This window comes from Eutrigla gurnardus (assembly GCF_963514095.1).
Source record: "Eutrigla gurnardus genome assembly, chromosome: 8".
NCBI classification, from domain to species: domain Eukaryota; kingdom Metazoa; phylum Chordata; class Actinopteri; order Perciformes; family Triglidae; genus Eutrigla; species Eutrigla gurnardus.
Genome location: NC_139922.1, coordinates 1,340,304 through 1,364,641, shown reverse-complemented (window position 1 = coordinate 1,364,641; position 24,338 = coordinate 1,340,304).

Here is a 24,338-nt window from a genome sequence, read left to right as displayed (position 1 = left end):
GAACCTGCAGATATCTGTCAGAGAGAGAGATAAAGCTAATTTCTTGAATAAATTACATGATTGTGTGGAAGTGAAATCCTCAAATGTCAGAGCCCCCGCTCTTCTTACATCATTGTTGTGGTCTGTTCCTGAGTCTCATCTCACTGCCGCTCCTTCAGAAGATGGAGACAGAGCTGTTACAGTTTTTCTCGATCGTTTACACACATTTTCTGAAAGCATGCCTCATACTCTCAGAACTCTACACACAAATCAAAAAAACACACACACAATGGGCAAAATCCCTCAATTCTCCTGCAAAATGAAACTTTACATTCAAAACAATGTTATTTCTACTCAAAATGGTATTTTGTTTTCAAATGACACACACAAACCATCATATGAATAGACATTTATAAGAACCAGTTGAACACTGATGTGCTCAATGTAAAACACGATGAACACTTCTTCTCCATTTACCATAATGACTTAGGCCTTTTTTTGTTCAGTGTTACACTCACTACAGACAGTACATACATAAATGTGTTGTAAAATATTTTAGAATATTGTTTTTATATATTTTATTTTTCCCACAAGAATACTGTAATGTACACAGTGTTCATCCCAACCAACACAAAGTTGCATATACAGTGGTCTACATACAAAACCAGAAGAAATTACTGTATACAGTTACAAAAAAAACAAAAAAACAACAACTATCCTCTCTTCTGTTTCGGTCTGGCCACAGCACCTCATCCACATCACAGGCAATGCAAGCGATGGCCGAGCAGCGGGGGAAATATCGCCTAGCATGGAAAATCCATGCATGGAAAATCCATGCTAGGCTCCTCCTCGTACTCTCACTCCTCTGGCTCTGCCTCTGTTGCCAATGTTGGCATCCATTGCTCCAAAACAGAAGAGCTCACCTGTTGCACTTTTATGCTAATGCTCTGATTGCAAATTGTAAAACTGTGTTGCAGGTGTTTTCCCATGTGATGAGTCAGTGTGCATAGTAGGGAAATTAACTTTAGAATTTTGAATGGCAGTGTGTTCCTTGTGAAAACAAGAGATTTTCTTCATGAAAATTGTGCCAAATGCAGAGAATTATGTGTAGTGTTTTGAAAAAAGTGTGTCTTTACACTCAAAAAACTGCAATTTGAGTGTAAAGCAGGAATTGTGCTTGCAGTTTAGCAGAGCTAGTTCAGGGTATTGGTGCATGAGTTACATGTTGTGGTCATTGTGTCTCAAGTACCAGTATTTGTGTGTAAACAATTGAGAAAAACTGTAATAGCAGAAGACGTGATGTTTAACAGCTGATTCAGTTCCACCTGAGCAGAGGGCTCAGCAGTATCTCTCAATGTCTGAATGTTGCGTCACACTGTTGGTGTTGCTGCTGCTGGAGATCCAACATCGTTCAGCTCTGAGGCTGAACTCAGTCTGAAGTGTAACACAACACTGGATCTAAACATTAAGATCAAGGAAACTGAAGCATGAGACCAGAGTTTAAACAAAGGCCGTATCTTCCAAGTCCAAGATGATGGGATGGCTCACATTAAGACATTCATTTGGACCCCGACAGAGCGCTGGTTTGCTTCCTTGTTGCTCATTAAAAATGTTTCAACATGCCTTAGATACGGTGCAATTCCAAACATAAATACACTTCTGGGCCTGTGGTTGGAATTGAATTTAAAATAGTGTGGAAAGGAACTGACACTGAAATGAATGTACATTATTTTATTGATAATTAATTAATTAATAATTAATTTAAGTCATCGCCATGAAAACTGAGCAAACCTGGCAGCAACCTCCCGTTCTGAAAAGTAAAGCCAATGCACTGAAGTGCCTTCCCTCTACTGGCCATCAGGAGGCGAATCCTCCAGTTTAATTAGTAGTTTGATGTAATAATAAACATGTCATAACATTTAACAAACCGTTAATTTAACATTGCCTTTATCTTCACATGTATTATCATTATTTTTACATTATGAACCTCAAACCAAAAATTAATGATGGCTGAGCCAATAAAGACGGTTTGACCTTGAATCAGCTGTTGGAAATGGAAAAAAACCCTGAAAGTTGCTTCAGCTGTTTTTCACTTTGACTTTTTGTATTTCTGTGTGATATCGAGGCCACTGAAAAGCCTTCACTCTCGTTTCAGCAGCCTTTTATTCCTTATATGAAGTTATCCTTTTTACTTCCTGCTTATGTCAAACTCAGAGCTTAACTCTAAAATAATGAATATCAGAGAATCCTTGAATTCACAACCTGGATTTCAAAAACAGTTCTTTGTTCACAACTGCAGTGTCTCGAATATAACTACTACAAAAAAAACCCCTGCATGTACGGATTACCGATCTCAGTCCAAACTGAGCCGAGACCGCCTGAGGGCAGGACATCATAGACACACACACACACACACACACACACTTTTTGGAAAATGATTGGCAGTACAGAATATGGGATTTGTGGTCAAAAATAGGCCATGACATTGGTGTGTGGCATTAAATACAGCCCGCTGATTCCCTAGAGGAGATAAGTTATTCACAAACAATAGCAAATCATAACCAATAAGATGAAGAACAGAACTTCGGGTCAGGGACAATGTTGCTAATATTAATGTTATTAATCCAGCTTTCAAGGCTGGTGTTTGTTGTACTGACTTGTTTGATGCAGGTGCATTATGTATGAGATCAATGTCTGACTGCAGCAGGAAGGTTTCATTCATGCCGCTAAAACCGCTGAAAACCGCTGAAAAGCACTGAAAAGCCCTGAAAAGCGCTGGTACACGGTGGGAGTACAAGGCAAACAAGCAGCCATGGAGATGTTCCCACCAGGCCCAGAAAGGTGCAGTTTCCCTGATACCACTAACAACAATGATACCACACTTAAGCCGGAGCCCCTTCCTACCCAAAATGCATCAGGAATATCTCCTCAACCACCAGGCTTAAATACACATTTCTGGTCTATAATATATGTAGTATATAATCTAAATGTATCACCCTTATAACCAAGGATATGTCTTCTCTTTACTATAACTGAATAGTAAACTGTAATTACTATAAGTGGAAATTTGATGCAAACGCATCAAAAAACTGCATTTATGATAGAATGTATAAAGACATACTCATGTGTTCTCCATGTTTTCATGTTGACCAGACAGGCAGATTAGTGCAGCTTAACTATTTTGTGTAGAAAGAACTTACAAATCACAGAGTATAAAAACTGTCAACAGTGACAGGAGGTTACAAGTACACAAAAAAACTTGTATTCAACAAGGAAGGAAGAAGCAGCAGCCAACAGCCCTGCAAAGAGACAATAATAACAATAAGACACAGGTGGGCAGGCTGAAAGCTGATTGGTGGTAGAAATGATTAGAGGAAGGCTGATTAGGGGAAGGTGGAAGGATAGGTGGTACGCAGAAAAAAAGGAGGGAAAACCATGAAGACAGAAATTGAAACAAACACAGGAAACATGAGGTGGGGGACCTAATTTAGTTTGACTCCAAAATACTAGTTATTTCTATAGAGTGTGTTAAAAATAACACAAATCTCCCAGAATATAGAAATGAATGTTGTTCAATATTCATAAATGACTGAAGAGCTCCATGCTATACAGGAAAATAGATGCAATGCCAGTAGAGATGGTGCCGATCGATCGGTAACTGATCGGATCGGGCCGATATGGTAAAAAAACGATCGATCGGAAATCCGATAAAAGGTTCAAATCACCGATCTGATCGCATTATATATATATTATACATGTGCTTGTGTTTGTTACATTCCGGATCCAAAGGGGGCGGTAGTGCGCCAAACCGCTGCCGCTTCAAAACAAAGAAGAAGTGTTGTGGTCACACTGCCTGCATGCACTGCTAACATGTCAGCTATATGGCAGTTTTTTGAAATATGTGAGACAGATATTACACCCGCTAGCTGTAACGCATGCAAGCGTTTAGTGCCTCGTGGGGGAAATAAAGCCAGTAGTTTTAATACTACAAATTTAATTCGGCACTTGAAGTCATTTCACGGCAGAGAACATAACGATTTCCTGCAACTGACAAGTGAAAAGAAAAAGACAACGCCGACCCCACGGGCACTGCTGCAAAAGACATTGGAGAGCACGCAGCCCTACAACCCTCGCAATGAAAAAGCCATGGGAATCACTAGAACAGTGATGGAATTCATCTGCCTGGACGACCAGCCTTTCAGCGTGGTGGAAGGTTTCGGATTTCAGAGACTAGTCGCTAAACTCGACCCCCGGTATGTTGTCCCAGGCCGCCAGTACTTTGCAGATACAGCCCTGCCTGCTTTATACAATGATGTGCATGCACATATTGGAAGCTTATTGAACGACGCTTCGAAAATTAGCTTCACCAGTGATATATGGAGCTCGGACGTCAGTCCTATGTCATTTCTGCCACAGGCTATTTACTTGAAGTGTGTTTGTTTACATGATCCTCAAGGCCTAAGAAATGTGAGAGTGAGCAATAATATGTTACACTATAGTTCAATGTGCAATAATGCCACTATACTGCCAATGTTGAGTCTGGCATTTTGAGTTTGTTTAGCCTGTTATATAGGCTCAATTTATATTTTATATTTATATTTTTTATTGTATTTTTTATGTATGCAACAATATAGCTATTTAAAATGTAAATAGCTGTTTAAATGGCTAATATCAATAAATAAATGATTGAACTTTCAACCTTCAGCTCTTCTTGACTGCTCTCTAGAGGCTGCCCATTTTGGCATATTGTTTTCCACAGTGCCACTGCTGCTATGAAGGAATATTGAAGTTACTGTTATGCAATAAATAAAGGTAATCTAGTAGTACAAATAAATAATTACAAGGTTAACATAAATGAAAGACTATAGGCCTTTGCATGAGTGGATGAATTAATGGGGAAAAAGAGTAAAATAATAATAATAAATATTAATAATATCGTTCCACGTGATCGATCGGTTCTGATCGGTAATCGGATCGGTGAGGCTTTAGGTGATCGGTATCGGTCCCAAAAAACCTGATCGGACCATCTCTAAATGCCAGCGCCCGCAGTGAAATATCCAGTTTGGTACCAAGCTGAAGAGAATAAGATTCAGATTCAGATTCAGAAAACTTTATTGTCTGTCGTAACAGAAAATCATCTTTGACGTGGCTCGACATACAAACATGAAAATGTACTGATAGGCATTCATACAACAACGTTGATCTCTGAGAGCACACACAGTGTGTATAGATCTTAAAACAAGTATAAATATTAAAAACTGTAAAAATAACTAAATAAAAGCTGTGGGTATGTGTAAAGTGTAAAGTGACAGTGCGTCAGGGTTCCTTTGTCCATTGTTCATTGTTTATTTAAGCTGTTTATGGCAATGGGTATGAATGAGTTTTTGTGTATGTTTTTCTTAGATAGGGGTACTCTATACCGGCGGCCTGATGGCAGAATTTGGAAGGACTTGTGCAGGGGGTGGGTGGGATCCTGTGTAATGAGGTGGGCTTTCCTTTTAACTGCCTGACTATGGAGTACTGATAATTGAGTTTGAGTTTTGCCAGTTATTTTGCTTCCTTGATTGACGATCCGGGAAAGCTTTGATTTGTTTTTGACAGAGGTGAGGGTGAACCAGGATGTGATGTTGAACGTGAGTACAGATTCTATGAGTGATTTATAGACAGCTGTTAAAATGTCCTGTTTGACATCAAAGCTCCTGAGTTTCCTCAGCAGGAACAGGCGTTGCTGTGCCTTTTTGTACACAGAGTCTGTGTGCTGGGAGAAGGAAAGGTGGGTGTCCATATCTGTGCCCAGGTATCTAAAGGCCTCTACCTGCTCCACTGTCTGCCCATTCAGCCTCAGAGGGTTCAAAGAGAGGTTGGGGGGAAGATGTTTGCCTCCCCCCACAACACAGCTCCTTGGTCTTGGAGATGTTGAGCTCCAAAGAGCTCTCTTTGATCCACTGCATCAGGGCGTTGACCTGCTGATAGTAGGCAGCCAGAGAGGAGTGATCCTTGATGTCGGTCACCAGAGCCATGTCATCTGCATACTTAAAAAGGGGAATGTCACTGTTGTTGTTTGTAATGTTGTTTGTGTAGATGGAAAATAAAATTGGTGATAAAACACAACCCTGGGGGACACCGGTGTTTAAAATCACGTTCTTGGATTTAAAGCCATTTACCACCACGTGCTGGGACCGGTCCTGCAGGAAGTCTTTTATCCACAGGATGAGTGATGGGTGGACTTGTAGATCCAGAAGGCGGTTGCAGAGGGTGGCCGGGTTGACTGTGTTAAAAGCGGAAGAAAAGTCCATGAATAAAATCCGTGTGTGGGAGTGTGGGGAGTCCAGCTGTCTGCAAACGGTGTCCAGGAGAGTCAAACAGGCATCCTCCACCCCCCGCTTTGTGGGTCAAGCTTGTCCACCACCATAGAAGTGAGGTGATCACACACCACCCTCTCCATACACTTAGAGAGAATAGATGTGAGGGCCACCGGTCTGAAGTCTTTCATCTCCCTGGCGTTGGCTCTCTTCGGCACCGGTATAAGCGTGGACTCCTTCCACATCCGTGGGACACAGCTGGAGTCCAGGAGATGCTGGAATAGTCGAGTGATTACATCACCCAGCTGAGCTGAGCATTCCCTCAGCACCTTGCCCCTGAGCCTGTCCGGGCCAGAGGCTTTGTGAGGGATGATGCGGCCCAGCATGGATGTGACCTTCCCTTTATCCACTGTGAGTGATGAATTGCTGGTGAGGGTCCAGTCATTCTGGGGGTGTGGCATGTTGAACCTGCTATAGTATGTGTTGAGCTGCTCTGCAAAGGTGGCAGGGTCAGAGCATTGGATGAGGGCCGGTTTCTGGGCTCTGCCCATCATGGTGTTTAGTCCTTGCCATGCCCCCCTTGCATTGCCAGTGGTGAATTTTTCCTCCACTTTGTTCTTATAGTGGAGTTTGGCCAGCCTGGTATTCCCTCTTAATTCACTGTTGCACTCTTTCACTCTGTTTTTGTCTCCCTGTAGGAATGCCACCTTTTTGTTGTTAAGACACTGTTTCAGGTCCTTGGTAACCCAAGGCTTGTTGTTCGGGTACAGCTTGACCTGCTTTGTTGGAATAACAGTGTCCACACAGAAGGACAAATAGGAGGTGATAGAGTCTGTCAGCAGATTAAGGTCTCCCTCACAGCTTTGGAAAAATATTTCCCAGTCTGTGATCTTGTTTTTGTAACTGCTTCGATACATGATACATAAGAAGGCTCACTGTGACATATCAGCTCCAGGGATGCAAATGTAAATATATATTTGAACAGTAAAACAAATATACAGCACTGATATTTGACTGTCTTGTTTCCCCATTTATAGGAGGTGCTTGGAGTTGAAGTGCATTGAGGTGCATACGAAATATTGCAATTTCTACTTTCCAGTGATATCAGCATGTTATTGTAGCCCGACAAGAGCTACTTCGTCATAAGACAGTTTGGACAAACTGTTGTTGGTTTATGGATTGTGACAGCTGAGGACTCAAACGTATAATGTTGGAATTCTTCTACAAATAAACATCTGCCATCATGACTTTGTGTAACACAGCTGCAGGGGTGGACCAGGATCCACATCATGGTCTAGAAGTATGGTCCTTATTTCATCAGATGTTACAGCTCTGTGTCTTCTAGGTCTCCCTCCACCAACTTGTCTTCCTGCCACTCTTCTCCCTCCACCAACCTGTCTCCCTGCCACTCTTCTCCCTCCACCAACCTGTCTCCCTGCCAATCTTCTCCCTCCACCAACCTGTCTCCCTGCCAATCTTCTCCCTCCACCAACCTGTCTCCCTGCCACTCTTCTCCCTCCACCAACCTGTCTCCCTGCCAATCTTCTCCCTCCACCAACCTGTCTCCCTGCCACTCCTCTCCCTCCACCAACCTGTCTCACTGCCACTCCTCTCCCTCCACCAACCTGTCTCCCTGCCACTCTTCTGCCTTCTCCAACCTGTCTCCCTCCACCAACCTGTCTCCCTGCCACTCTTCTCCCTCCACCAACCTGTCTTTCTCTATATCTCCATGTGTTCACTAACTGGTCTGAAACCAGACACCTGCTGAGGCTTTCAGCTGAAGTTACAATCATCAGTGTTTGAAAGTCAGCAGGCTGAAATCATCCTGCGTTGAATGTGAGGTTTACAGTTTAGACAGCGGTGTGTTAACATTTGAACAAAGTGCTGTAAATCCACAGAGTTGTGCAGGTTGTGGTTAAAGTCAGGAGAGAAGTGTGGAGAGTTTATAAAACTGTGTTCTAACAATGAAAAAGGAGCTAGAGTTTGGTCTACATGAAGCTGCAGTTGTGCCTGCTGTTGTTTAGCAATTGAAAAAAACTGTAAGTGAACAAAATAACAGTGAAATTAAATCATCACTCCTTGATCGAGGTCCTGGTGCTCCACTTTCAGAATTCATGCGTTCAATTCAGGTCAGTTAACAGAGGGTTTGATAAGAGTTTTTTAAAAAAATTTTAAAGTTATATTTTTGGCCTTTTATTGCGGGAAGACAACAGAGAGTGAAAGGGGCGAGAGAGAGGGACAACATGATTTAAAAGGGTGGATTCGAACCTGGGACCGCTGCAGGGAGCCTCAGTCCATAGAATGGTAACTCTACCACTGAGCTATCAACACACTGGTCACATTCATTTAATCAGTCAGATCTAGTAGTAGCGAGCACTTCGCTCCTCTACTTCAGCTGGCAGGCTGAAATCAAACGAATGTCGCTCAGCAAAGTCCAGACTCTTCTCTGTTCTGGCGCCTCAGTGGTGACCAATGTAAGGACAGCAGAGTCATTTGCATGGGTAGGTAGGTCATATTAATTCTGCCATGTCGATTGAAGGGTCATGTTAAAATAAATGATATGGCCTGGGGGAGGTCCGAAATTAATCCTATATCACAGTAGTGTCAACAACAGAGCAATCTGCACACTAACGGCTCCTACATCACAGTTTTCACTTATAGGCTACTGTTAAGCTGTAACCATACTTTTAGCTTAAACATGCTAACTGTGCCAGGTCAGATGTACGTTAACTCGGGAGACCACACCTAGACCAAATCTTTTGGGGACAAACTCACAAAAGCAATCTGCAAGAGTTGACCTATAATTAACACGTTTCCATCCACTTATATGTATGCAACTTTTCACTTTGCACACAAGAATAAACGAATAGAGGGAGCAGATGTGTCAGAGGTGTTCATACCATAATCACATCTCCCCTTGGAAATGAGACCGAGGCATGTTAACGGATTGGTTTCCAGGTCCGGATTGCATGTTAACAGAAACAAAGTGCCTTTGACTTTACTATGACCTGTTGACCGCTTGGTATTGATGGTAAAATAGCATTTCTTGCCCCTTGTAAATCTTCCATGTGGGTCTCTTCAGCACTACTGTATTACGATCCTGTTAACACAGGATGTCAGAGCTCAAACACAGAAACAGGTATTTGTCATTGACGACGTGATGGATTGTAATCCTTCCCTGGAGTTGGTCTGTAGTGAACCCTTGAGCCTGTACGAGTGATCAGTGAGAGGAAACAGTGGATGAATAGTCGTTCCAGTGGCAGGATGACTCAATCAATGCCACCGCCAGAGACGCAACTGCTGCTACAGCATCAATTGTTGTTAAATTAGGTTTGGGATTTCATTTACAAACCAATAACCCATCACTGCCTAATTATGTGTATCATGTAATTGTGTCACATTCACCTGCTTCATCAACAAGGGGTGTTGTTGATTTATGCACATGCTACAGAAAAATGTGTTCGTTATTCATAGTGTTCATAATGAGGCGCATCGTTGTATAAGATTTGTGCGTGATGCCAGTTTGAGCGACCCACAAATGTGAAAGAGCACAGAAAGTAACATCCCAGGAGGCTGTGAATGTGGGCCACGGCTGCATGTTGCCAGCTGAGCTACTTCATTACACTGTGTGAACAGTGCATACTGCACATCAGGGCTGGAAAACCCGGGTCTGGTCTCAAGTTTTAATTTTAGACTTGCTGAGGTCTCAGTGGTGCTCTGACATGTGATTGTCTCAGCCTCAACGTTATTTTGACACCAACGTATCTCGGCATTTTGAAAAATAATATAACTGACTTCAGGAAACTTTTTTTTTTAGATTTTTGCCACTGAAGCAGAACGATTGGATCATTGAGCCGTTGGCAGCTGATGCTTCACATTTCTATCAGTTGTTGAGATTAAAGTGGTGGAAGCTGTGTGAGCAGAAGAGACTTAGAGAGATTTAAACTATACCATGGGGGGGAAGTACACTCTCTACACACTGCAGCTCTGTCATCTTTCTCTTTTCCTGACTCCCTCCCTCTCTCTCTACTCTTACTAGGGCTGAACGATATATCGTATCTATATCTAGATATGAACATTCAAGATATTAATATCGAAAAAGCAACGATATAAACGATATAGATTACCCCCGCGCTCGCCCTGCATGTACAACTCTGGCAGTCACAATAAAATTCATTTTTACGATTGCCCTTGAATGCACCGCTATGGCCAGCCAACCACAAACCTTATTTCATGCTTGCTGTGGATCGACAGCTGAAGCCAACCAATGACGAACATACGAGGGCGGGACTCCCGCCGCGGGAGTGAGGGAGACTGAGACGCACACACACGACATACGCAGCAGGGAAATCAAAAAGAAAGAAAGAAAAGTGAGACGAGTGCGGAAGATAATGCGGCCGGTGGCGGTGCCGAATCTGATTTGGTGCCAAAACATTAATCATCCTCCATTATTTGGAGGTATTTTGGATTTAATAACGATGATGTCAACCAGAGCGGGGTGTTGTGCAGGTCGTGTTTGGCGAAAATTGCACCGAGTGTATTGCAATGCGTTCAGTAGCGTTACACCGTATGAGTCGGCGTCCACCAGACATAAAGACATTACAGACGCTATAACATACCACATTGCAAAAGACATGGTACCCGTGTACACAGTCTAAAATAAAAAAGATTTTTTATTTATTGATTGGTGACTTTATGTTAATGTTGATGACTGGCAGTAAGTTATCATCAATAAAACTGCAGTTTCCACATTCTTTTGTATTATGATGTTTTTATTTTTATGAAAAATATTTGGTTTTCACCGAACCCATAGTCATATCATATCATATCAATATCGAGATATCTGGCATGAATATCGAGATATGAAATTTTGTCCATATCGTTCAGCCCTAACTCTTACAGTCACACTGTCTGCTGGACAAACCTCACCTCTGGTTCAACTTAACCCGATGAAGAACCCACCACAGCACACACACACACACACACACACACACACACACAGAATGTACCCTCTGACAGTTCATTACATTTTGGTGAACCAGCCCGTTGGGTACAGAATCGCACAGTAACCATGTGTCCTTACTCCAATACATTTACATGTTTGAACAGAGAAGCAAACCAATGACCTCCACACTGTATGAAGCAAGTCCTTCAAACTAGGAATATACTGTTGTCTTTGAGATTGCACTCTAGGGGGGGCAGGTCTCCATACCCAATACCTCCCCCTGGGTGGTGCAGGGCCCCCTCACCAAGATAAAGTGGGCTTCATGGGCAGGGAAAGTGTTTAGGAGAACTAATGAAAGAATAAGGAGGGGAGGATGGGGAATTATTATACCCTATATATATCCTGAACATATCCCATGATTCATCCTGAAAAGTAGTGAAACAATGACAGATAGACCAGAGAAGATCAGTGGAGTAAATCTTGTTCCATGTCTGAGATTGGGAGGGAAGAGTGTTCAGTTCGCTGTGTGAAGAATTCTGTACATTTGTTTTTCCGTGAACTGAGGTTGAGAGACGCTGTGAGCAGTTTGATTCACCTCGGTGACAACGATCAATGTGGTATATGATGGAAGATGTCGTTTTCATGTCATAAAGAAATCTTTCTTACTCGTTTATTTGGGGAGATGTCAAAGTTATTCCATACATGTCTCCCTGTGATAGACTGGTTACCTGTCTGTCTCTACATGTCAGCCCTGTGATAGACTGGTTGCCTGTCTGTCTCTACATGTCAGCCCTGTGATAGACTGGTTACCTGTCTGTCTCTACATGTCTCCCTGTGATAGACTGGTTACCTGTCTGTCTCCCTACCTGTCTGTCTCCCTACCTGCCAGGTGTACCTGCCAGGTGTACCCTGCCTTCACCCAATGATAGCTGGGATCGGCTCCAGCCCCCCCCCCCGCGACCCTGAATACAGGATAAGCGGTAGACGATGGATGGATGGATGGATGCTGCAGGACTGAGCACCGCAGAGCTCTCCAAGGTGCTGGATGGTCCAGGTGGATAGATCTCCCACAGTCCTGACTACAGGGAGGTGAGGATTCCTCCTACAGCTGCTCTCGATAGACTTAACATGCTTTTCATGCACGTGGAAGTATTCATGCTAACCTGTGCACACAGATTGGATTGGGGTTGGATCTCAGTTAGGCCTGCATAAACAACTAAGGGCTAAATAGGAGATATTAGACTAGTGGTAACAAAGGTATAGACTACATGCTAAATAGAGAAAGGAAAAGACAAAAAAATACTATTGATTTAAGTTTGGCCTGATCACCCTGATGACTTTGGATTAAAGGATTTTATTGAGGTTTCATAGGCTATGCCTTTTGGATATAAATCATTTTTATCAATATCATAGTTAGGATGCTTTGTGAACATCTACGTAGTGATACTTAAATAACAAAATAATAATCATAATTATAATAATACATTGGTTTTATATAGCACAATTCCAGATGCTCAAATGACTTGAGAGGAAAGCCTCGGGCCGGCTCATTAATGGCTCAGTGTAATCAGCACTGCTGTGTTGGACATCAACGTCTCTCGCTCTGTTTAAAACGCTGCGATGCCTCTTCAGAGCCGCAACAATGAATGGGAGACATGAAATGAGGACATTTCATTTTTGGTGCATCTAGACCTCTACGTAATTTGGAATTTGGATTTCCAAAAGCTGTCAGTTTAATTTGGGGGCTTCCCATTCTTTTTCTTTATGTGTGAGACCAAACAGAGAGACGGACAGAGAGAGGAACAGAGAATGTGGACGGATCCTGTTTGCCTCCAGCCCGCACACGTGCACATATGGACACATGTACACTTCAAATCTAAACCCACATTTGAATACTTAACAACCAACTTCAAATCAAAAGGCTAAAATCATGCCGGTCAGCATAAACTGACAGTGACACGCAATTCCTTCAGGAAATTATTCTATTTGGGGCCAGAAGGTACAATTAGGTCCTGGTCGCGTTAAACAGAGCACCAAGGTTATTGTGTTGAAACGACTACCTTGATCTTGGATAAGAAAAGAAATGCTGTGACAAGCTGTGATAAATGAGTTTTGTATGTGGAGCAATGCCCTGTGTGTAGTGTGCATTTAATTACGCCAGTATGTGGTTATTTTTGGAACATAGTGGTATCAAAGGATCTGTAGTTGCAGTTGTTCAGTGTCAACACACTCAGCCATGAGGAAAACGGCTTCGGTGTGTAATTGCATGTCATGGTTTACCTCCCATATGTGGGAAAAATTAAACATGGAACCAGATTGATTTTGCACGAGTGGAGTTTTGCACAATATTACAAATTAGTGCTATTCAGTTAAACACAGTTAAACTCAGATAGTGGACACATCCACTGTCTGATAAAATAATGCAAATGAGATTGTGATTTGCTTGCAGAATGCAGTTTTTGTTCTAAAATCCACAACCATTTGCTTTGCAGAGCAGAGGGACTAATTATTTCTTCTCTTGGAGGATTGAAGCAAAAACACATAAATCACAAAAGGCTCTATAGCTTCGAGGATGGACGTAATTGTCTGTATGAGCCATATTTAAAGCTCCAATCTGCCACTCTTGTACAGAGACACATCAACACAGTCTTGAGCAAAGAATCAGGCTGTTTGCATTTGACAATACTCTCAAGTATTACATTACATTAGGGGCGATAAGGGACGTATTATATCACAGGGTGGAGCTGGAAAGTATAGCAAGTAAAGGTTATAGTTAAGTATAGGCCTCCACTTCCAGCATGCTGCTGAAAAAGGCAGCAGCATAATCAGAAGCAGAGAGGCTGAGGTGGAGGAGGGGAGTCCGGAAACGATGGAGGTGCTTTCCTACAACCTGGAAATCCAAGAGGATCCAACCATGATCCAAACAGGATCCATCCAGTATCCAACCAGGTTCCAACCAGAATCCAACCAGGATCCAACCACAATCCAACCAGGTTCCAACCAGGTTCTAACCAGAATCCAACCAGGATCCAACCAGGATCCAACCAGGGTCCAAACAGGTTCCATTAAGGTTCCAACCAGGATCCAACCACGTTTCAACCAGGATCCAACCAGGTTCCATTCAGATTCCAACGGGGATCTAACCAGGTTCCAACCAGGATCCAACCTAGTTCCAACCAGGTTCCAACCAGGATCCAACCAGATTCTAACCAGGTTCCATTTGGGATCCAACCAGGTTCCAATCAGGTAGAAACTTCCAGGTTTCAAAAGTGAAACGAAAGCTGAGGAGCCTTAAGCTTGCATTCTCTGTGCTGGCCACCAGCAGACGACTCCTCTCTGATTGTATAGAAGTCTATGAGAAAATGACCCTACTTCTATCTTGATTCATTATCTCAGTAAACATTGTAAACATGAGTTTATCATCCACTATGATGGGAGAAGAGCAACCAGTAGCGATGGATGGAAGGTATCCCCATGAGACTGAGGCACCTTTCCTGCGAAACAGCAGGTGCAACTTCATCATCAAGAAACACGCCTGAAACGCATCCAGGACCAGTGTAGGGGCCACAGCCCCACGATTCTCGGATGTGACTTCTCAATGAACGAAAGATGAACTATTCACCTAAGTAAGACCGAATCCGCATTCAACAGTAATGACCGAGTTGCAGGGTGAAACTAAGTATAGCGTCTGTTAATATCTAATATCTGTGAGGTCATTTATCCTATTATTCACTTTTCCTCTTACTAAGGAGTCCAAATTCTTAGAAAGAACACTCTCGCCTTTATCGCCAAACGTGCTAGATGAGCTGTTAATCACATTTCCAGTTATATTTCTGGTGTTGTATTGGTGTTTTGTTTATTACATCTGTTATTGTTTTATTCACTTTTGTTTAATCCCTAGTTAATCAATAAATTCCCCTAAAGCATAAAGTCGTTGGATATTTCTTCTGTGCAGAATACAAAGATCCCTATTTCAAGAACTTATGATCTAAGGAAATTAGACTGATTTATTATATATTGATTGATTGTTAATTAATTAATAAGTGGTCATTAGAGTCATTAACGTGAATTCTATAAAGTTCTGTCTGACCAACAGATGATGCCCCTTTTACGAGAGCAGGTATTGAAATTGTAGATTAATATACATTGATATACATATTTTAATATCGTAGTTTCCTTACATACACAGTTTACGTAGGTACCATTAGGTATTAACCTTGTTTATCCTACACCAGCTTATACTTGTTCTTATAATACAGTAATGATAGAGTAACAACTCTGCTGTATTCTAAATAACTTTTACAAGAGGCCTGTAAGATTATATCATAATACCAGATCGGATGGAACTGAAGATATAATAATAAGAGACAAGGAGAATTTTCCCATTTGAAGCATAAGCTGTTGAAACTGACCACAGATCGGTTCTATTCCCTGTCTTCTTGGCTTGAATTTTTGGGTCTGAATTTATGCATATTGAATAAGAAATTATGTTCAAATGTAGCTTTTGAAAGAGCAATTATATTGTTTTTCAAAAAGATAAAATGGGAAAAAATCAATTAAAATACATGGTTTTCAAAGTAAATTATTTCAATGCTGTTCATGTTATATTTTAATAAGAGGTATTCAGTGTTTCCTAAAATCAAAATACTTATGTCTTATTGGCTTCCATATAATAAGATTGTATTTCACAGAGACTTTGACTCTTTCAGGAGTTCTATTTTTAGCTCTTCCTCAACACTTTCTAATGGTGGATAATAACAACAACCACGAGGGTTTGGCCCATGAATGATGATTTTATAATAAAGGATTTAGAGCCTCATCTTAGAGGAAACGACTCAATACCATGCTTACTTGCTGTTGAGCACAAATAACATACACATATACATGTTTTTCCCCAAACACGGCATTCATAATTGCCAAAATGTATAAGTCATGTCAAGTCTGATTCAAAGTAAATTCAATGTATGGTAGTTGTTTACTGGTTTGGTTACTAGGACGGACGTGTCAAAGACAGCCTTCAGATACAAAATATGGCTTGTGGATTATTTACAGGTCTGAAAAAAACCCAAATAAAAACACAGCAGATAAAAGGTAAAGAAAATGACACACTACGATTATGGCACGGCCAGAAAGCCACTTTTCAAAATAAAAAAATAAATAAAATAAGAGTGTGGATATAATTGTTGCAAAGGTCAATTATGAACAGTCTTGATTGCATGATGGGAAAACATGGGAGACAACATGAAGCACAGTAATGATTTTACTCACTTATCTTGAAAGTGTTGTTAAAGTTGTTAAAGTTTTATAAATCCCTTGAGTTGTCACAACTCGTTTTCGAGGGGGTCCTACACACATCACATCAAGATACAACAGAACTCAAGTCAGTACAATAGGAGACAGAACAATACAGAACAAAATCACAATAAGATACAATACAATACAAAACAATAAGAAAGACCCAAAATCATACAAACATACTGCAAGTTTGGACAAATATACTAAAAGAAATGGTGAAGTCAATGAAAGCATGAACAGATAAGTGAAAAATTAGAGGACAGGGCATGATTAAAGCAATTAAGAGATATAGAAGATCTAATGCCCACAGGTAAATGATTCCAATCATTAGGACCATTAAACGTAAATGTTTTTCTGCCTGTTTATTTCCTAATATGTGACCAGCCACGGCAAAACCAGGAACAAGTCGACCTCGGGGCATTTTGAGTTATTCACAGATTCTGAAAGTGTAGTTTCTAAGCTTTACAATGATGTCTATCACATGTAAATCCGATAATATTTTACTTGAAGTTGTGGCCATTTGAATGTATGCTTCTCTGAAAACCGTTCACTGAGAAAACTGGCCTGAAAGATTTTCAAATCTCAAGTCACCTCACCTCACCTGGCCAGAAAGGAAACACAATGCTGCTCATTTGCATCTCATTCAGATAAGCCCTCCCACGTACAGATGTCACTCAGTGATATCTGGTATTTGTTAAGCCGAGTTCACACCGGACCGAAAATCGGCGTCTTTGAGAGAGTCGGCGTCCGTGACATGAGTCTACTTGGTGTGGTCGCTCGAATCGGCCACGTCGGCGTTCATTTCAGCTGACTCAAATGTATAATCCGCCATTCGAGTCGGTCATTCTTTTACCATTCTGATTGGTGGAGGCTAGCAGCTTGACTAGTGAATCAGTGAAGCCCGGAAGTGACGATGGTAAACATACCAGATAAACAGTGGAATCGAAGAAGGTGTCGACACACTCTCTCAACGCTCGCTGTTGTATCCACGGCTTCACCCACTTAGTGCGCCTAATAACTGTTCTCTTTCTTTTTCGCTTACGACTGTCTAAGTAAGACTGTCACTGAATAAGTGATTCCGTAATTCCGTAGGTGTGAACCGCCCATGTCGTTGTTCGAGTAGGCCATATTAAGTAGCCCGACTTCATTTACCGACGCGAGTCGGGCAGTTTTTCCGGTGTGGACTCGCCTTTAGCCTGCAGGCACCGTCTAAGTAGCTAGTGCTAATGATTTAGCAACTAGCCTATTGTCCTCAGGTAGTCAATTGCAGCAATGGCAACAGGCCCCTTGGCACCTTACTGTTAAATCAGATGCCCACATTACGAGCCGAAAACCTCCCATTACAGCTTAGATTCGATGTGCATATACTTTTAAAACGACAGTACTGAGCTAGCTTAGCTAGCTAAGCAAAGTAGATAACTTGGATGTTAATGGAAACTCACCCCATAAGAAACTGAAAAGTATTCCTGAAAAGAATTCCTGCAGACTTCGTTGGCTCCGATGAATCTAGAGGTCCGGGCGCACTTTCTTTTCGTCTGTGGCTTTTTGGTGGATGGTCTCCGACGTAACTACTGTATGTCCGTTTGCACTCCTTCGGCAGCTAAAGAATCCATCCGTATGCTGTACATAAGCTCTTGAAAAAGTTTGTCGCTACATGAATGTCTTCCAATGAGAGAGTTCTCCTTTCTTCTTCCGTAGCATTTGCAGTCAAAGTTACGGATTTCCTCCATTTCGCTGTCTTTATCCCGTTTAAATTGAACCCATCTGATATCTTCCGCTCCAGCTGATCTGCTGCAAGGCCACGCGCTGAATAAGTAGCCATGTGTTTCACTTCTAATGTGCAGCTGATTTGCCGAAAAAATAACAACAGTGCGTGAATGGCCAACGGTGATCAGTATGGAAATGAACTGCATCGCCGTACACGGCCCTGCAGGGACACAGGCACAGCCGATTTTTTCCAAAACTACAAATACAAAATGTATACTTTTACGGCAACCAATACTGTTATCTGAAACATGGAGTGGCTTCTTCATGATCTCAACTTACATATTCTGCAAAAAAACGAAAATCACTAATTTTGAAAAAAAAAGAAGCTTATTCTCTCTTTTACGCGAATTCGTCCCACCTGACTTGTTGCTGGTTTTGCCATGGCGGGTCACATATGTGGAACTGAAAAGTAAAGATAAGTACAGTGTCTGGTCTGATAATTAGAGGTAGGTAACACAAAGTACTGTTTGAGATAAGAGGGATAGTTGAAATAAATACACTTATATATAAGTTGAAACCAGTGAATCTGTCGTCTTGTATGAGGAGAGGAAAGCTGTAGAGACTGGTACATTAGACAAGGATTTATTTTTTATTTATTAACCTTTATTTATACAGGTAAAATCTCATTGAGACCCAGGGTCTCATTTACAAGAGAGACCTGTTCCAGGTAGGCAGCAGCAAAACACAAAGTTACAGACAACTGAACATACAGGAGACACAAGACAGAATACAAACATTAAAATAAAATGCATAAAATGCAAACTACAAAGATACTTAACTTTTTCAACCTTCTGCAAAGGTGTGCCATCCTTACAGAATATTGTACAGGAATCTGAACTGGATTTCAATTTTGAATTTGTGCCAAAGACAGATTTATTTTTATTGAGAAGTAATTTGTTTTGTGAGAGCCAATCTTTGAGAACATTAAAATCAGACTGGAGGGTGGCTTGTATTTCAGATATGTCAGATTTCGAAGTGTAGATGACAGTATCATCTGCATACAGTTGTACTAAAGAGTTGGTGAAAATATGTGGCAGGTTATTTACGAATATAGAAAAGAGAAGGGGTCCTAAAGATGAACCTTGTGGCACCCCTCTTTCCTGAACCCACATTGCTTCCTATTATGGAGAAAGGAACTAAACTAAAAATGTTGATATTGTTGAAGCCTGATCAACATGATTCATATTGAAAGCATCATCACATTATCAACTGGAGAAATAGGACTAAATGAATGTACCATTCAACGGTTTGACCTCACTGATAGAACTAAGAAAGCGCTTGACCTCTAACCCTCCCCGTCACAATGACACCAGAATCATTTTGGATTAATTTCACATTTTATACATTGTTTTAGGGGAACAAACTAATATCAAATGACTGGTGATTTGAACAATGTGATCTCTTTAAAAAGCTGGACTAAATGGTCATTTATAAAGTTTCCATCCAAAGCATTCTAAATCTTCCTGTCACTCACCCTGCGAGTTCCCGTACACTTTACATCTCCAGTTGTTTCCAAAATAAATCACTTACTTAATGAATAGCACGACAAGGATAATAAGCGGTGCTTTTGATTTGGAACAGGTTGTACAAAGTCGTCCTTCTCTTCAGCCCACTTTCACCCTTTGGTAACTTGATGCAGCCAGTTAATCATGAAAAGCGCACTATTGTCACTATTTCTACAGTGTTTCACAGATTAATGACTTTCTCACATCCTGTCATGCAATCATTGCATGAAGTCATTAATGGATGCTAGATTCATTGATCGTGTAAGAAGCTCTAATCAGGAAACCCCATGTTCCTTCCAACACTGCCTCTAATAACCACTTTCATGATCAAGATAAATATATATATATATATACAGTGCCTTGAAAAAGTATTCATACCCCTTGAACTTTTTCACATTTTGTCACTCTACAACCACAAACTTAAATGTATTTTATTGAGATTTTATGTGATAGACCAACACAAAGTAACACATAATTGTGAAGTGGAACGAAAATGATACATGGTTAACAAAAATTTAAGCAAATAAAAATCTGAAAAGTGTGGTGTGCATTTGTATTCAGCCCCCTCTACTCTGATACCCCTAAATAAAATGCAGTGCAATCAGTTGCCTTCAGAAGTCACCTAATTAGTTAATAGAGTCCACCTGTGTGTAATTTAGTATCAGTATGAATATAACTGTTCTGTGAAGGCCTCAGTGCTTTGTTAGAGAACACTAGTCAACAAAGAGCTTCATGAAGACCAAGGAACTCACCAGACAGGTCAGGGAAAAAGTTGTGGAGAAGTTTAAAGCAGGGTTAGGTTATAAAAAAATATCCAAAGCTTTGAACATCTCAAGGAGCACTGTTCAATCCATCATCCAAAAATGGAAGAAGTATGCCACAACTGCTAACCTACCAAGACATGGCCGTCCACCTAAACTGACAGACCGAGCGAGGAGAGCACTAGTGAGAGAAGCTGCCAAGAGGCCCATGGTCACTCTCGAGGAGTTGCAGAAATCCACAGCTCAGGTGGGAGAATCTGTCCACAGGACAACTATTAGTCGTGTACTCCACAAATCTGGCCTTTATGGAAGAGTAGCAAGAAGAAAGCCATTGTTGAAAATCAGACATAAGAAGTCCCGTTTGCAATTTGCCACAAGCCATGTTGGGGACACAGCAAACATGTGGAAGAAGGTGCTCTGGTCAGATGAGACCAAAGTAGAACTTTTTGGCCTGAATGCAAAGCGCTATGTGTGGCGGAAAAGTAACACTGCTCATCACCCTGAACACACCATCCCCACTGTGAAACATGGTGGTGGCAGCCTCATGCTGTGGGGATGCTTTTCTTCAGCAGGGCCAGGGAAGCTGGTCAGAGTTGATGGGAGGATGGATGGAGCTAAATACAGGGCAATCCTGGAAGAAAACCTGTTGGAGGCTGCAAAAGACTTGAGACTGGGAAGGAGATTCACCTTCCAGCAAGACAATGACCCTAAACATACAGCCAGAGCTACAATGGAATGGTTTAAAACAAAGAATATTCATGTGTTAGAATCCCAGTCAAAGTCCAGACCTAAATCCCATTGAGCATCTGTGGCAAGACTTGATAGTTTCTGTTCACAGACGCTCTCCATCCAATCTGGCTGAGCTTGAGCTATTTTGCAAAGAAGAATGGGCAAAAATTTCAGTCTCTAGATGTGCAAAGCTGGTAGAGACATACCCCAAAAGACTTGCAGCTGTAATTGCAGCGAAAGGTGGCTCTACAAAGTATTGACACAGGGGGGCTGAATACAAATGCACACCACACTTTTCAGATTTTTATTTGCTTAAATTTTTGTAAACCATGTATCATTTTCCTTCCACTTCACAATTATGTGTTACTTTGTGTTGGTCGATCACATAAAATCTCAATAAAATACATTTAAGTTTGTGGTTGTAGAGTGATAAAATGTGAAAAAGTTCAAGGGGTATGAATACTTTTTCAAGGCACTGTATTAATTACAGTCCGACCTGTATATTAGGGCCGGGACTTTAATTAATTACACAAACATTAACGGGTAAAAAAAATGTACGCATTTTAATCGCACTTATATTTGCACCGTGGAACGTTTCTCACTGGATGAGTTTCAGGTGGACTGATTACGCCTGGTTCACACCGGCCGTGGAAGCGCCGCTAATAGGCGTGTAGCGGAGCCCGCTTCCTTTCGGTGCCCTTGTTAAGCGATAGTGTAGTTCACACCAGACGCGGAGCGCTGCGAATAGGCGCGGCCGTCCCGCGCCGTGAACCGATCGTTTTGGCGTCTGCTCTATTTATTTGCACATGCCGCGAGCAATCGTGTCAATTCTGGCAGGAAATCACACAAAGAAACACGAGACAATCCGGTCAATTTTCAAATGAAAGCAATTTTCAAAATAAAATACCACGATTGACAAATGTGATATTTGTGTATCTAAACTCACACTGGGAAACAGGAAGAGAAAATACATTTAATAAATGTGAAGAGTATATATTGTGGAAGAAAACTCTTCAGGTCCAATTCTGTGCCTGGTTTAAGGGGATACTGGCGTTTCTTTGGGAGTGGTTTATCTGGGTTGACGTTAATTTTTAAAGAATCAGTCCCACATCATTAGGGTGGGAGGAACACAAAGCAGGAGGGATCTGGGATGAAGATGGAAGGAGGTTGTAGATGGAGAAATAGGCTGGGGGGGGCTAGGTGTGATTCTGTCTGTGACAGAGTTCAAAAGATAACAGGTTGTGGGTCAAAAGAGACACACAGGATGTACCCCAAAGAGCCAACCTTGTACAGTGGGTAACTGGCTACAGTATCACAAAATGTTTTGTCATTACAACATTGGAATAACTTTACCATCTTGCCCAGCTCCAAGGTGTCGCATTTGTTAGCAGTAGCTACTGCGATATGGGGAACACCGTCATCCTTCTGAAACATAGGTTGTTGAGTGAGAGATAGTTTTACATCAAGTGCAATCCCTGCATGACCAAAATATATATCATTAACATGCAAGAGGGAGGTTGCTCCTTCATCTTGCTCAGCTTTTTGAGTATACTCAGAATTTGGAACTGCATCGTGATGAGCTAGACAATGGGGTGAGGGAAACCAGAGCAAAGAGTCAGATATTTCAGAAATCAACCAAGAAAGGAAAGGAGAAGTGGGTTGTTTGGTTATATGGTCATAGATTGTTTGAAGTTTTAAAGAAAGTTGAGGAGAGGGCAACTGCCAAGCATAGGTCACTGATCGGGAAACCTGTTGTAGCCTAGAAAACACAGTATTAACATTAGCATCAGGTACATCAAGATATACCCCATAAGAGGTGCATTAATGGTGCAGTCAAATTGACATAATAAATCACAACCCAGTAAGTTCAGAGGGGTATCAGTATTTGAAAGGCATGTTCTCTAGATAGGGGGCCTAATTCCACTGTCATTGGAGCACTTACTGGGTTGTTTAGTGATGCCGGAGACGCCTACTGTGTTTACAACCTCAGAGGACAATTCAACGTTTCAAGTTACAATTCAGGTCTTTAGGATTGATGGCAAATCATATAATTCAGTTAATTTATCCCTCTTTTTTTTTTTTTTTTTTTTTTTTTAGAAGAGAGAAAAAATAAAATAGAAATGTACAAGCGAAAATAATAATGAAACAGTAATAAAAAATACGATGAAATAAAAATTAAAACCAACATAATTATTAACGAGAAATTTAAAAATGAAAATAATACATTTAAAAAATTAAAAAACTAATATTAACAAAAGGTAAAAATTAATTCATATAGACAAATAAAAAACAGCAAACTAGTTAAGATAAACAACAACACTTAAAGGACAAGGTACTAACAGTATGTGAAACCTGAAGTAATAAAATAGACAAATAATGTATTTACAAAAAGACTAAAATAGCAACAGGTAGGTTGCTGAAAATGCATTAAACAGAAAGACAACCAACTAGTTACAGAAGCAATACTGCTAAACAGTGTTGTGCCTGAACCTGTTCATTGAACGATAGTTCTTGAACTCGTTCATATTTTGGGAAGAACGTGAACTGAACGTACTGTATTTCTGCCTGATGAACACTACTGTGAATGCGTTCATCCTGGTGTCTCTGAACACTCTCTCAGTTTAACTCTGTTCAATAGGGTGCCAGATTTGTATAGAGCATTCCAGGCAAAAACCAGGCGAAAATGAAAAAAATAATAATAAAGATAAAAATGAAATACAGTGAAAATAAAAATACAATTGAAACAAAAATATTATAAAATGATTAACGAGAAAATAATAATAGTACTAAATATTGAGAACAGTATTTTGACAAAAAAAATAAAAGGGGGCAAATTAATTGATACAGAAACAACCGGCTCAAACGAAATGATAATACTAGAAGGATAAGGTACAGTATTAGTTATGAGAAACAAGAAATCATAAAATTGAAAAAAATGAAATATTTACAAAAATACTAAAATAATAGATGGTAGGTAGGGTGAAGTGAATTTAAAAAAATAAACGAATCAACAGGCTAAAGAGAAGCCAGAATACTAAAAGAACCAATTAAACTA